Genomic DNA, 14614 nt, shown 5'->3' on the forward strand with positions numbered 1-14614 from the left:
CTTTGTTTTGCGTAATAACCCATCCAGAACTATGATTAATCAAGAAGACAATGTTGCATACAAGTGTATTTTTAAAAAAAGGCTTCGATTTAAATTGTTATTTTTTTAGAAGTTAATTGTTATTTTTTTATTCTGTTAGAAGTCGTATTTAATTTGAATTAAGCTGTTTTTATAATAGGAATGTGACGTGATGAATAATAAGATAGATTTAATTTTATTTTCACATCTAATAAATTAAATATAAAGAGATAAAGTATATTTAAATTAATAACAAATAATATTTCTACAGTCAATTAATAATATTTAAATGCACTAAAGTGCTGAAGCTTTCAGGAAATTCAAAATTTAGCATACAGTTACATAAACTATCAAATATTTTTAAGAATACCACTTATAGTTTCAACTTATTTTTAGTTTCTTTGATTATACAATTGATGGTTTCTACATCAATGTGTTATAAATCAATTTTACTTAGGGAATATTTTTTTTTAAAAAATTCTATCTATTTATATATTTTTTCCTATGTTTTATATATTTTTTCCTATATTTTATATATTTTTTTCTTAAAAATTTCTATATTTTATAATATATTTCTTCTATTTTTTACTGGATTTTGAGACCCTACCCCTTGCTCGCACCGATTCACAGTCATAATTCTTTTTCTTTGCTTGAAAGTCAGTATACATTATTACTTTTCATTATCACAGGAAAAAAGATCGTCTCTGTTTATAAAATATATCTTTATTGCAATGATATGTATTAATATAATGATATCTCAATCGTAACAATTAGCTGCATATGAAAATTTCAACTGTACTAGAAAAAATATTTAATCTTAATAATACTAAATGTGCAACACAATCAAAAACAGGAAAATATAAGTTATTTTACTTATTAACATTATGTAATGATAACCTTCAGTTCGAATTGAAAGTTTTTTTTATGTCTCTTGAATCTTTAATATTTTTAAAAATTTTAATATCAAGCGTTAAGATTTATTTCTGGCAACATCTAACCTTAGTTTTTTTTAATTTTTCAATTTTTTTTCGTTTATGATATCAGGCACGGTGCAAGCTATAATCTGAAGATCTTGAAAGAGATAAATATATTTTTTACAATGATGAATAAATTATTATTAATAAAAACTAAAGAAAAATTTTTTTTTAAAAAACTATCCATTTATTTCAAATTTAAATATAATGTTACTTTTATGATAAAGACACTTTACAAATGACTTAAAAATAAAATGAGTCTCAAGGAAATGTGAGTTTAGATTTATTAAGATTCACTCTAAAATTGATGAAATTGTTTGTTTAATCCATTTTAAACTACATTAAACTTGAAAATCCATCTATTATAAGTTTAGTTCAAATTTAAGGTACAATAATATCTTAAATAAAAATTTTTCTTTTTGTTCAATTAACTCTAAATTTTAATTAATCGTAATTTTTTTTGCAACTTAATAACATAAACTTGTTTTAAATAATTTATTTTTGTCTTCTAATTTAGATAATGAATTTAGATCCCGTTTACCTCCTTTTTTGATCCGTTGGAGCAATATCGCATAAAATTCACTTCACCAAACCATGGCTAAGCACCTAGTCCCGTTTTTCGGGTCTTCATCGATTATTAAGCGTGGTAGGAATGATATGTTATTATGGCGTTGATCAGATAACGTGGACTACATGGCACTTTTTGCCACAATAGATTTAACGTGAACCTTACTGTGTATTTACACTGGCTGTTTAGGCGGCTTTTAAAATTGAATTTATGACCCGCAAGTGAAGTGAGCAGCCAACGGGCTACCACCACTGCCTTCATTTTAATATGCAATAGAGTCACGATGGCTGTTCGATATGAATTCGGCATCCGGCTATCAACGACCACAGTGCTGATGGTAAATATCCTTAGTGGTTGAGGGATCATGGGTTACAGTCCCTTTGCCGTCAGGCTAACCGTTCGAGGTTCTTGAGCTCTTCTCCATGTAACGCAAATGTAGTTAAGTTCCGTCAAAAAGTCTTCCGCGAAGGCAAATTTATCTCAATACTTGATTCAGGAGTTCCCTTGTCTTCTGGGTTGGGTTCAAAATTACAAGGCTACGGAGTTGAACATTAGAAGTCGTAAACCCAAAAATTGGGTTGGCTATTCAAAGACGGTTATAAAATAAAATATGCCAATAACATAAAATTTGTATTAAAAAGTTTATGGAGTCACATTAACTCAACTGTATGTAATTAGTAAATTATTTGTATGTTATTTTAATAATTTTTTTGCTTCCTTTGATCTTTTTATTACATCGCTGATTATTCGCAGCTTTCAATTCCTTATTGTTTCTTTCATTTTTCCAAAGGATTTGATTAACAGCCTGTTCTACTTCAGATTTTTTATGTTAATGTGATAGATACACAACTTACTGCTTTTTTTAGCTTTCTTTAATATTTTTTTAGTGTTTTTAAGATTTTGTATAAAAATTTTAGTTTTAAAATTTCACAAAAAACGTGGAGATTTCTTGGTATTTTTTTGTTAGAGTCAATATATGGATATTTAGGTATCAAAGAAAAATAAGTGAAATTCGATTTTGCTAACATTAAATATTTTAGTCATCTGTATAACCAAAATAATTATTTCTTTCTTAATAAAAAGAGATATTAAAAATTATGTACAAAGCAGTTATACTACAATTCCAAAGGACAGTTGTGAAGTGCAGCAGAAATACCATAAAAAAAATTGAAACCAATAGAAAATTTAAAAGAAGAAAACAATGAAAATTATGAAATTGATGAAAGATTTAAAAACGTCATTTTTGTATTTTTCATTGTTTTCTTCCTTTAAATTTTCTATTTGTTTCTTATTCTCTTTTGGTCTTTACCCAATTTTGTCAATTTAGTATTGTAAAAAAGAGTTTGATCCATAATACTATCTTTCCTTAAAAGATTATTCATTCTACCTTTTATGTTATAAACATATAGCTAATTGCGATTTTACTTTTCATATTTTACTTCCTTAAAGCTTCTTTAATCGACTTAAATTATAATTTTAGAATTTACGGTATTTTCTAGTTATATTGCGTTTTTTAGATATCCTGTCTTTTATGTGATGATAATATGTAATGGTATATATATGTTTGAAAATGTTAATGATTATTAATTTTTTTTTCAGGTCAAAGCAATAACTTATTATTCCACGACTAGTGCCTCATTTGTGCCATTTAGACTGCTTTCGATTGTTGAAGATGTGGATAAAAAAGGTGACTTTCTTTTTTCTTAACTGCCGAGTATTATTAAATTTGTTATTTAAAGGAGGGTTTTTTTTTTTTTTTGAAATATCAGTTTTTATAATAATTTTAATTTAAAATTCGGTTTGTAATAACATTGCTTTTTTTTATAATAATTATAATCTAAACTGATTATTCATTTTAAATCCAAAAAAAGAACATGCATTTTATAGTTATTTTTGTTTTTGCAAGTTAAATTTTTTATTAACTTGTATTAACTATTTATTTTTTATTAACTTGCAATCTAACTTTAGAAACTTCAGGCTATTAATCAGGTTAATCAGGTTTTTAATCTGTTTATATACAAAATTAGTAAGGGAGAGGGAAGTTAGTGTGGATATTGGGCTAGAGTAGACATCTTAGATAACTTTTTTTTTTATTTATAAGTCAAATTTTTTATGTGAGGTATCATAGGTTGGCAACATGAATGTACAGTCCATAATTTTTTTTTATTTTTAAAAGGACTACACTGAATAAATTTTGATCTGATGATCGGATCTTCACACCCTACTAGAATCCAGTCTTAATAGTTCGAAAGGGTGGCCCTAAATATGCTCATTAATTAGTGCATACGATATTTTAGTTACAGTTATAAAATCCATCGATCCAAAAATAATTCCATTCAGAAAATAACTTTTTGTAAATATTTATAATTTTTTATTATTTAATTTAATAAAAGTCAAAGATTTTGAATTGTAAACTATGCAATTTATACAATTACTTTAAATGATGTAATTTTGCATGGCAACATACAAAATGTTAGCAAAATTGGTAGAATAGCTCGTCAAAATTGAATTTTAAAAACACAACTTTTGTAAAAGTCGATTTCTCAGAAACTATTAGATGATTTTTTGCATAGCCGTTAAAAATAGTTATGGTCAAATTAAGTTTTAACTAACTTATGATCTAAAAATCTATAACACTATAAGCCATTCAACCAACATTGTCTACCATCAAATTAGTAAGCCCGTTGTAGGAACTCGTTAAACGTAAAGCAATGCGTGTTCGACCACTGTTTAAGTTATGTTCTTCCTAACTAAAACATTGTACTGATATTTTTAAAATTTCTGCATGTACTTCAAGTGAATGTACATTTTTTTTAAAATTACATATCTATCATGCACCCTTAAGGAATCTTGAGGATTTCACCTAAAAAAAATTTCGACTTTTAAAAGAAGAATAAAAATGCGTGCTGTAACTTGTTTTATGCTGAGCATTTAAATACCAAATATAGGATAATACTTCTTCCAAAGCTCTAAACTTCTAAAATTACTGCAAAATATTGCAACCCTTTTACTGAAAACAAAAGGTATCACATTCATTTTCTTAATTGAAATCATCTGCAAACTCACATATTTGGTTTTATTCAAAGTTATGCCTTTTTATCTGTTTTTTCTCAATTCAAATATTTCAACTTTTAATAAACCAATTAATTTAAAACTTGGCAATTGGTTTAAGTATAACACGTTGTTTAAATTTATTCTAGCACTTGAATATTGAAAAATATTTCATTTTATTTATTTTCTGTTTTCGGAGCAAAATATATTTTTTTGCAGCAAAATCCAAAATCTTAAGTTTTTTAATTTAAAAGATACTTTTTTTTTCAATTTCTATGCGCTTGTATGGTTGTAAAAAAACGTTTTTGATTGCCTATAAAAAGTTATTTCAAATCAATTTCATGATTTTCTTTCAATATCCCAAATTATTTTTTTATACGTAAATTTTAAATCAAAAGAAAATTAATTTATAAACGTTCTTCGCTATGCATCACAAAACTAAATGCGCATAAAAAATGTCATTACTTTTGGTAAACTATCGTAGAAAACTAAGAATCTTAAGTTATATTTCAGATAAGTTATAGAATTTTTTTAAAAAAAAAGTTATACATTGATGCTTTTTCGATGAAATCAAACCCTTTAATTCCAAAATTACAACTTAATATTAAAATTAGCATTTACTGTTAGCTATGATGTCAAATGTTATTGGATATTATTTATTTTCTTCTTGCAAAACTTTTTACGACTGGTAAAACATTTCGGTAAGTTAAGTTTAGTTTACCCCGACCTGCCCTTATTAAGGGCATACGTGAAATTTATATTGACCAGTCACCGCGACAAACATTTCGGTAAATCTAATTTCTTTCTTTTGCTAAGTACAGAGCTCTTTAATTCAGTCTACAATCTGTAGATAATTGCTAGATATGGGTGATTCTCACGAAATAAGACAATTTACAGTGTCTTGCTTCCAGGTCTAATACTATACTACTAAAAGAACTCTTTTTTTTTTTAAATTTTAATAAATATCATTGTTGTTAGTGTTTTAAAATGACCTTGTACTAGCATTGGCTGTTTTGTATATTTAAAAAATTTAATTGAATTTCAAAATGTCATTTTCCTGGTATGTCACAAACAATATTTCCAATAATAACTAGCTTCAAAACATCCCATAAATTTTTCAATATTTAAAATTTTCTATCTCAACCGTTATAAGCATTTCTAGAATATATGCGGAGGGTATTATTTACAAAAGCATTGTTGAAAATAATTTTTTCTGTCAATAATTTGTTTGTCACAAGAAAATCTGTCATTTTCCTGGCAGCTACTTTTCTTTAGTGATTTATAACTACAATATATAGCGCCAGGAATCAATATCTTATGATAATAGATTGATTAGAATACCATCCTATCGGAACATGTCTTTGCATGAATTAAGTACCAACTTTCTGGTTCAAAACATATTTCAAAAAATTTTCAAGATTAGTAGATTTGTTGTCATTTTCCTGGCTTCTTGAAATCATTAATAACATAAACTACATAGATTTACCTGAGTTATTTCAAGAAATCCTGTTGTTTACTGCTGAGTGTAAACATCTTAGGCCGAAATGTTAAATTGACATTATCCTAGCTGTCATTTTCCTGACTTGTGTATGTCAGGACATTGAAACAGTTACCAGAAAATTTTTTAAACAGTTAAATGTAAAGAGAGAAAGCAAATATTAACATAATACGAAGTTCATGTAAGATTGTTATATACTTGAAAGTATATAATCAGTTATTTATTTTATTTAATGATTATTTATTATACACAATTTTATTCTGTACATATCAGCAGCAAAAACATTTTTGATTCTTTCTACAGTAGATAAAAGAATAAATTTAAGCAATTTATAGTCTATCTAACGCAAAGGCTTAAGTTGAGTTACTTACTATTAGCTTAAAATGACTTGTTTTTTTTTTAACTTCTGAGCTAATATGTCATTTACTTGGCATTCAAAATTTGGTGAATTTCTATTTTATTTTTTTTTCCTAAGCAAATGTCAATATACTACACTGCTGTCTGTAAGATATTAATAAATGTAAGTAAATAAATATACGAAAAAAATTTAGATTATTTTTAAGACTTTAAATTTGAAGAAATTTTCTGTTCCGAATTGTCATGTTTCCAAAGAATCACCCATACGTATTTTAAATTGAAATATAATAAAAGAAAATTTGTTCCTAATAATTTAAATAGGAAAACCCTCGAGCCTTTTATGGTTAATTTTGCTTTTTTGCTTCCAAATCCCCAATATTTAAATGAATTCGAAAACTAATTTACAGAATTAAACAATATCATTTGTTTGAAAGTAATTTGAAATAATAACTAGGACATTTTAAACTTTGAAAAGCAAATTCTTGCATTACAACTTATACAAGATGATTCCTTCTTTATTCAAATCCTTTTTTAAAAAATCCAAACAAATATTTTAAAAATTATTAATAACGTTTAAAATTTTAACCACATTCAAATTCGACATCCACATTAACTTGTGGGACAAACATTTTTATGCACCTACGCTATTTAAATCTACTATTTCAAATAGAAATAGCTTTCTAAGTTTTTAAAATTTGTTAACTACTTATTTTCTAAATTTCGCATTTTGTCATCATTTTTAAACTTAGTTTTTTTAAATATCTAAGCCAAGAGGCCCCAGAGTTGCATAAAAAAATAGTGATAGAAGTATTATGAAAATTTTCGCGAATTTTTATATGAAGTGAGAAATTTTAACTGTCACGGAATGTTACAAATTAAGTAAAAAATATATAGTTCTAAATATGTAAACAGTTTATTTTTTTATTCAAGAGAAATTTAATAAAGAGCCGTTCATATGTTACGTAAACATGTTTCACCCTATTTTGGTATACCCTAATTAATAATTGGATAATTGCAAAAAGTTTTTCGTGCATATATAAGAAATTCTCATCCCTTTTTTTGCATTAATGTAATTTTAGAGATAAATTTAAATAAATAATAAAATAACTTTGCGTAAAACTAAATGTATATTTTAGTTTATTTTGTAAATTTTTAAGTAAAATATTCTTTTCTAAGAGTTTTTTCGTAATTTTTTTTCTATAGTCAAATCTCTTGTCCTCAAAAATTTATGAAAGATATTCTTTGACCAAATTTAACTTTATTTACATATTTGATATTTTCTACTTATTTCCGCATTCTCTGTTTTAATTTTAGCAATAAAAAAATTTTCAGAATACGAAATTATGGTGTCTTGTGCAAGTATCTCTGCCCCCATGTAAGCAAATCACGAACCTTATATGCTTTCTTAATATTCTATCGGCTACAAATTAAATATTTAGTTAGCTTTTGCAGACAATGCAAGCGTCTTGTCTTCGTAAATAGATCGTGTATCATCGAATCCGCAAGAAATTGTGCACGCGACAAATTTTAAAAAATCCAAATTGCAGCCGAAATGAATTATGCTTGCGACGAATGGTCCCCACGATGAATTGCACTTATGACCAGTGGTCTCCACGATGAATTGCACTTAAGGCGAGTGGTCCCCACGATGAATTGTCACTCGGACGGACGACATGTACCCTGGCTGAATTGTACAGCAAAAAAATTGAACATGACAAGTTAACGTAGAAAAAAAAAAGTTGGAGCTATAACAAGTTATAAATATAAACTAAAATATCACAAATTTGAATTTAACCTCCAAATCTTACTTTGAATTTAACTTCCTAATTTAGAAGTTTTCTTTAGTTTATCCGGTAAAACAAATTTATGTTCCAAACAGCCTTTGGCTAATTTTTGTCCTGGAAATCACAAGTTCAACTTTACATTCAAGCGATAGCCCGTTGAAGGAAATTAGTGGACCACTCTTGCTCAACAAACTTTTTCGTAGTCTACTTATTCACCAAAAATAAAATATGGCATAAGCCTGTTTAACAAATTTCTAACTAAAACACCTGAAGTTTAAATTTCGCATCTAAACTAGAGCTTATTATAGAAATCATTATCCCCTTTAAAGCTTGTTGGGAAAATAATAATAAATATGGTTGAAATAATAAGGTGGCAACCAGAAAAGTTAATTTTGTTTATAAATCAATATTAGAAAATGGTTATTCAACCCTCAAAAATCGGTTTTTGCTATTTCCTAACTTACTTTACCTAAATTTCGATAAAAAAAAAAATAAAAAAAAGGTTTCAATTTTGCTAGCTAGTAATAGCGTAGCAGAACAAATTGTTTGCTCACATTTGAGTGCCAAACGTTTTTATTCTTAAAAGATAGTTACAGGTAAAATATGATTTTGCTAGAACTTAGAAATATATCATTCGCATGAATTTTGTCTCAAATTTTAAGCCTATCGAAGGAAATCTTTAGCCCACCAAAAAATTTTAAGTAACACCTCAGTGAAGTAACAAAGTAAAAACCTTTGAAGGGACATCGGTGTTCCCTTTAAATATTTTTTCTGATGTTCCATTTACAAGCAAAAACATATTATGTTATTAGTAGTTACAAAAAAAAAATATCGGACAGTTTTTATATATTTGTACTAAAATATAAAATTAAAGTATGTATTACTTCACTCTTATTCAAAAACTTATCCACTGATTTTGTATATTATCGAAATATCAATGATGAATAACAGTTTCTCTAAATAACTACATATTCCCATATCTGTGTCGCTGATACATCACTACTAAAACTGAGATTAAATGAAGAAAAAATTAAAAAAGAAATGTTTCTTAAAATATGTTTTAGATAACTATTAAGCTTGAAATAATGAAATGTGGACAATCTGAAATATTTTCAATAGAAAGGACGGTGGGTAAAAATTCATATTTTTCGTGACTAATATGTTAGAACGCATATAAATCTTATACTTAACCAAGATAAATGAGAATTTAAAAAAAATACTTTACAACCGATATAACTATTTTTCCAAAAATTATTATGTTAGGAGCTCAAATCTAGTTACTATAATTAGTAGTATTTTTAAAGAAAAAATTAAAATAAGGAGATTTTAAGGTCCTAAGCAAGCATTGCTTATAGCTCTCTATTCCACTTACTCTTTGAATCCGTGGTGGCTCAGGGGATAGAGCACTCGCCTCCCAATGACATGAACTGGTCGATACGAATTCCGCACTCGGATCGCACCGACTACAGTGCTGACGTAACATATCCTCAGTGGTAAACGGACCGTAGGTTAGAGTCCCCTTGCCATCAGGATAATCGGGGGGAAGGTTTCGTGGTTTTCCTCTTAATGTAACGAAAATGCGAGTCCCATCAAAAACTCCTCCACGAAAGTAAATTTCTTCCAATATTTGATCCATGAGTTTCCTTGTCTTCTGGATTGTGTTAAAAATTACAAGGCTACGGAGTTGAACATTAGTAGTCGTAAACCCTAAATTGGGTCAGCTGTTCAACGACGGTTATAAAATAAAATAACATTTCATCCCCTTGTAAGTAACAATAAGCAAAAAATTAAGATGTTCATTAGTCAGTTATATTGGTATTTAACAAATTATAGATATATATTACGGTTTATATTACAGATAAGTAAAGCCTGGATTTTAATAACATCTGCATATTTAGACACTTCTGCTAGTTTAGGGAGAGAAAAAATTTTAAAATAAAAGTAACTTATTTTTACAACTTTCACTCATTTTAACACTAGTAGACTGTTCTAGTAACTTAGAGCCTTATTTGATTAACAGCTGGAACTGGAGTGCAGTTTCTTTAGTTAAAAAAAAAAAAAAAAATTGTTTCCGAATTCGATTTGACAGTGCATCAAACGAGTTTTCCTTTCATCTTTTGAATTAGTGAAAATTAAGTTTTATATTCTCTTATTAAAAATGTTGTAATACAATTGCATGCTATATTAAATTTCAGAAAAGATGTGTTTCAGATTTAATTCTTGTATTAATACAAGGGACTTTTTTTCCTCGTAGTGGTATTTTTTGCTATTTTTAAAGGTATGTTTTGCTATTTTTTGGAGATTTCTTGGGTCTTCAAAATCCGGGCTTTACGAATCAGCAATAGAAAACTAACACATATTCCTAGACTGATAAAAAAATGAGAAAAAAAATTTATAGAACCTTAAACTTTTAATATTAGTATGGATTCTCTAACCACTTTACTATTTTCGCGTGTCATATGCTGGCACGATTTGATCACCTCTACGTTAAGCCATCTGAAAAAATAGTTTCCCAACCACGAAAATTTTTTTGCAAAAAAAAAAAAAAAAAAAAACAAGTTATATCTAATTTTTGACAATAAAATCACACGTTTGAATTTTGTCTCCAAATTTATGACCGTTTTAATACATCGTTAGTTCATACATCAAACTATAAAAAAAAATTGTTACAAACAATTTAATGGTCATATCAGAAGTTAACTATTTGTTGAGCTACAGTGTTGAGCGCTTTGACCTAGAATTTTGACCACAACGATGACACATTTTCGAAAATTATTAACCGTAAAAAATCGTTAACCAGAAATTTTTTTTAAACCAAAATAAGAATTACGGCTAAAACAGCTATTTAAAACTTTTAAAAAAAATATCTGTCCCTTTTCAACGAAGTATAAAATTTTATACAGTGTTTGCTTCTAAGGAAAAGCTACAGAAAAAGCTTTTTTTGCGTGTTAAAAATTTCCGTTTGTCAACTTGACTTTTTTACAAAACAGCTTCTTGTTCAAAACACCTAATTTTTGAGCAAAATTTACGAATTTTGTTTGCTCATAGAGCTCTCCTGCTTAACAGCTGAAAAAATTTTCTTAACTGATCCATCAAATATAAAGTTACGGCAAAACAGGTTTTAATTAATTTTTGACCAAAAAAAAAATCAAATAAAATTCTGAATTTTGTCACAAAAAGTTAGCTTATTGTAAGATCGTGAACTCACTTGCACCCACCAAAGCTTTTGAAACAAGAAAAAGTTATAATATTTTTTTATTTTTTTTTAGATTAACTAAATTTTAATACTTTTATTACGAACACCGTTTACTGCCACGAGTGATACAGTTTGATAATTTGTATTGATAATTTATAAATTATCAATAGAAATATACTATATTAAGTAAAACTGATGATCCTTTACTGTTGTTTTCTGAATTATATATATTCAGCAATATATACTATGCTATAAAAAATAAGAATGTTAAAAAAAACTGTTCTACACGTTCTTAAATCACATTTATTGATTGAGATTAAGTCGGCAAGGGGCTTAAATATCTTCATTTTAATTTACACTGAATTGAACAGTAAAAAACTTATCTTACCGTATCCATAGTAGTATACGATCATGAAATCGAAAGTTCTCAGTTCACCGAAATAATGTTGGAAGTTCGTTGATAAGAAAAGCATTAATGAAAAAAAAAATGTTTTGAAATGTTGTTTGCGTTCTGTTAAAAAAAGATTTATAGATGTTCTAGATTGGTTTGTCAAGTTTTTCAGCTTTTTTCTTAGAGAAATTTTGTTTTCCATTTGCTGGCGGGAAAAAAGAAGTCCTACCTATGCAGATATTCTGATGTTACTGAATGAAAACTTAGAATATAATAATAGCCTGGAATAGTAATAGTGGCCTGAAAATTTCTGACCCGCTAGAGGGTATATTCACACGTTGCGATTACGAATTTTATTTTTAAAAAATATTTTAGCAATTGGTTATTTTATTTTATTACCGTCGTTGAACAGCCGACTCCATTTTGGGTTTACTACTATTAATGTTCAACTTCGTAGTCTTAAAATTTTGAACCCACTCCAGAAGACTAGGGAACTCCAGGATCAATTATGGGGAGAAATTTGCCTTCGAGGAAATTTTGATGGAACTAACCCGCATTTGCTTTACATGGACCGTTATAGGAAGACCGAGAAACACTCCCACGGTTAGCCTAACGACAAGGGAACGTTAACCCACCATTCGTCTACAAAAAATATGATATAAATGAAATTTTACGCTAAGGGTGCGTAAGTCAAGTTTGTCTCGTGAGCTAACCACATTTTAATATTAATCGCCCCATTTAAATAATTCTTCTTGTCCCTAAATTATTGTTTTAAAAATAATCCATTTTAATTTTTCCCGGCTTCTACTAAATAAAAGCAGTTGAAACTAGATTTCATAATAGAAATATACGTAGATTAATATGGTATAAGAAAATTTATACCTTAATTAAATTTTTTTCCATCCACAATGAAATAATAAAAATTAATAAATAATTATTAAAAATTATTGTCTTTGCATGAAATTAATCTTTGGGTAAATGAGTTTTATGAGTGTATGAAATCTAATTAGAAATTACTAAATTAGTCTATAAAGCATGACTAAAAACGCCAAAAGTGAAAATAACTTAAAGGGGACCAAATTTTCATCCGTTCCCTATTAGAGCCACAAAATCCATATTGCGGCATATTTAGAAGGTTAGGAATTCAAATATGCAAAAAAATTATATGTGTATTCAGAGAAAGTACGTTTTTGTGCCCGATTTCGAGAAAGTCCGATCATTTAGAACAAAATTTATTCAGAGTGATTATTTTTTTTTTGCTCACGGTACACATTTATATTGTATAACAAGAAAGTCATGAATTTATTAATTTTTCTTTAATTTTGTGATTTGATTGCTATTTCTTATTTTTAATTTCAGGTGGTCACCTTTAATTTTCTGGTAAAGAGTTACAGATCCTCCTTTGGCAAGATCGAGGTAAAACAACTAAGGCTACTATTTTAGGGCTAAAGAGAGAATAGAAGGGGCTAGGTCACACTCCTTTGAAGAGACTCGTGCAGCTCCAAACTTCTGATTTCACCCAGTGACGTCACGGCGGCGAAAGTCTCAACCTCTCGCTTTACAAATAAATTGTTTTGCATGTAATTAAAGTCTTTTTTAAACTTATTTCAATACATTCATTGTTTTCTATATTTTTTTTAAATATTTATTTTAAAGGTGATTTTCTTCGCACCTGTTTGCAAAAATTTAACAGTAGTAGCCAATAACATCTCGCGCGATAGCGACCGGCAAAAATTATTATAAAACACAAAATGAGAAAACACAATTTTCTATGTTTTATTCTAGAAAATATAAAGGTGACATCAAATGAGGTATAAAATATACTGGAAGAATTTATTCTGCTGTGAATAAAAGTATTATATTTCATGTTTTTTGTTTAGACGTTTAAAGATAACTTTAAACAGAAAAGAAAACAAATTCTGAACATCAAAGAAAAAAAATCCTGGTCAAAGAATATAAAATCCTGAACTTCAAAAATTTTCATATCCTCCAGTTCTAATTTTTGAGATCTGTGTGCGGAGTGACGTCATGAGATGGGGAATCATAGCTTCTGCTTTGAGTATGAAATGAACCAGCCCTTCTTCATCTTCTCTTTAGCCCTGACTATTTTTATTTTTACAAAAAATAGCCAAAAAGTGACCTTTTCAGGAAAAAATTATACTCATTTTAGAAATATACGATGGTTGTAAATAATATATAATTACCAAACTATCGAGTAGCGTCAAATCTAATTTTCAAATAAAAATATCAGAACTCAAAACACCTTGCGAGAAAAGCCGAAAAACAATAAATAAAAGCTCAGGAAACCTATATGAATTTGTAATGCAGCCGTCGAAACCGACATCTATAAGTGAAAATTAATTGTCCTAATCGCGTGTCGTTATTCGCGAACGCGACAACCTATAGAAGGCATTGTTATTTGAGACGATTGGCTGCTATAAGAATAACAGGTTCAGTTAGTTGCTCTAGAGATTTCTTCAATGCGGCATGGTTATGTTCCTTATATATAATGGTTTACTAAATTTGAAAAAAAAATTATATTCCATCTTATGCAGTTGACAAATCTCGAAATAGAATCTATTTTTTTAAAAAAAGGAATAAATAAAAAAAAATTTGTATTGATATTCTTGTAAGAGAGAAATCCTAAATCTCGAGAAAGTGGTCTACTAAATTTTATGATATGAATAGTCTATTTAAACTTTACATCCCATAATTTTCTGGACCGAATTACTTCAAATATTAAAGCATGTAAAGTATACAGAAACATATAAACTTAC

General features: G+C 27.8%; 1 protein-coding gene across 3 annotated transcripts in view; it reads left to right on the plus strand.

Annotated features, from left to right (window-relative positions):
• The window catches only part of LOC147816888 (guanine nucleotide exchange factor subunit RIC1-like), a 55793-nt gene that overhangs the window by 37065 nt on the left and 4114 nt on the right, over positions 1-14614 (plus strand). For 2 of the 3 annotated variants that reach the window (XM_087152375.1, XM_087152367.1), the window contains one exon: positions 13197-13426. The gene's annotated coding sequence lies outside the window, so the exon portion shown is untranslated. Of the gene's footprint in view, positions 1-13196; positions 13427-14614 lie in introns of those variants that run through there. The other variant, XM_087152370.1, reaches the window with a different exon arrangement.

This window comes from Parasteatoda tepidariorum, chromosome 1 (genome assembly GCF_982258835.1).
Source record: "Parasteatoda tepidariorum strain Cologne lab strain chromosome 1, Ptep-v5.0, whole genome shotgun sequence".
NCBI classification, from domain to species: domain Eukaryota; kingdom Metazoa; phylum Arthropoda; class Arachnida; order Araneae; family Theridiidae; genus Parasteatoda; species Parasteatoda tepidariorum.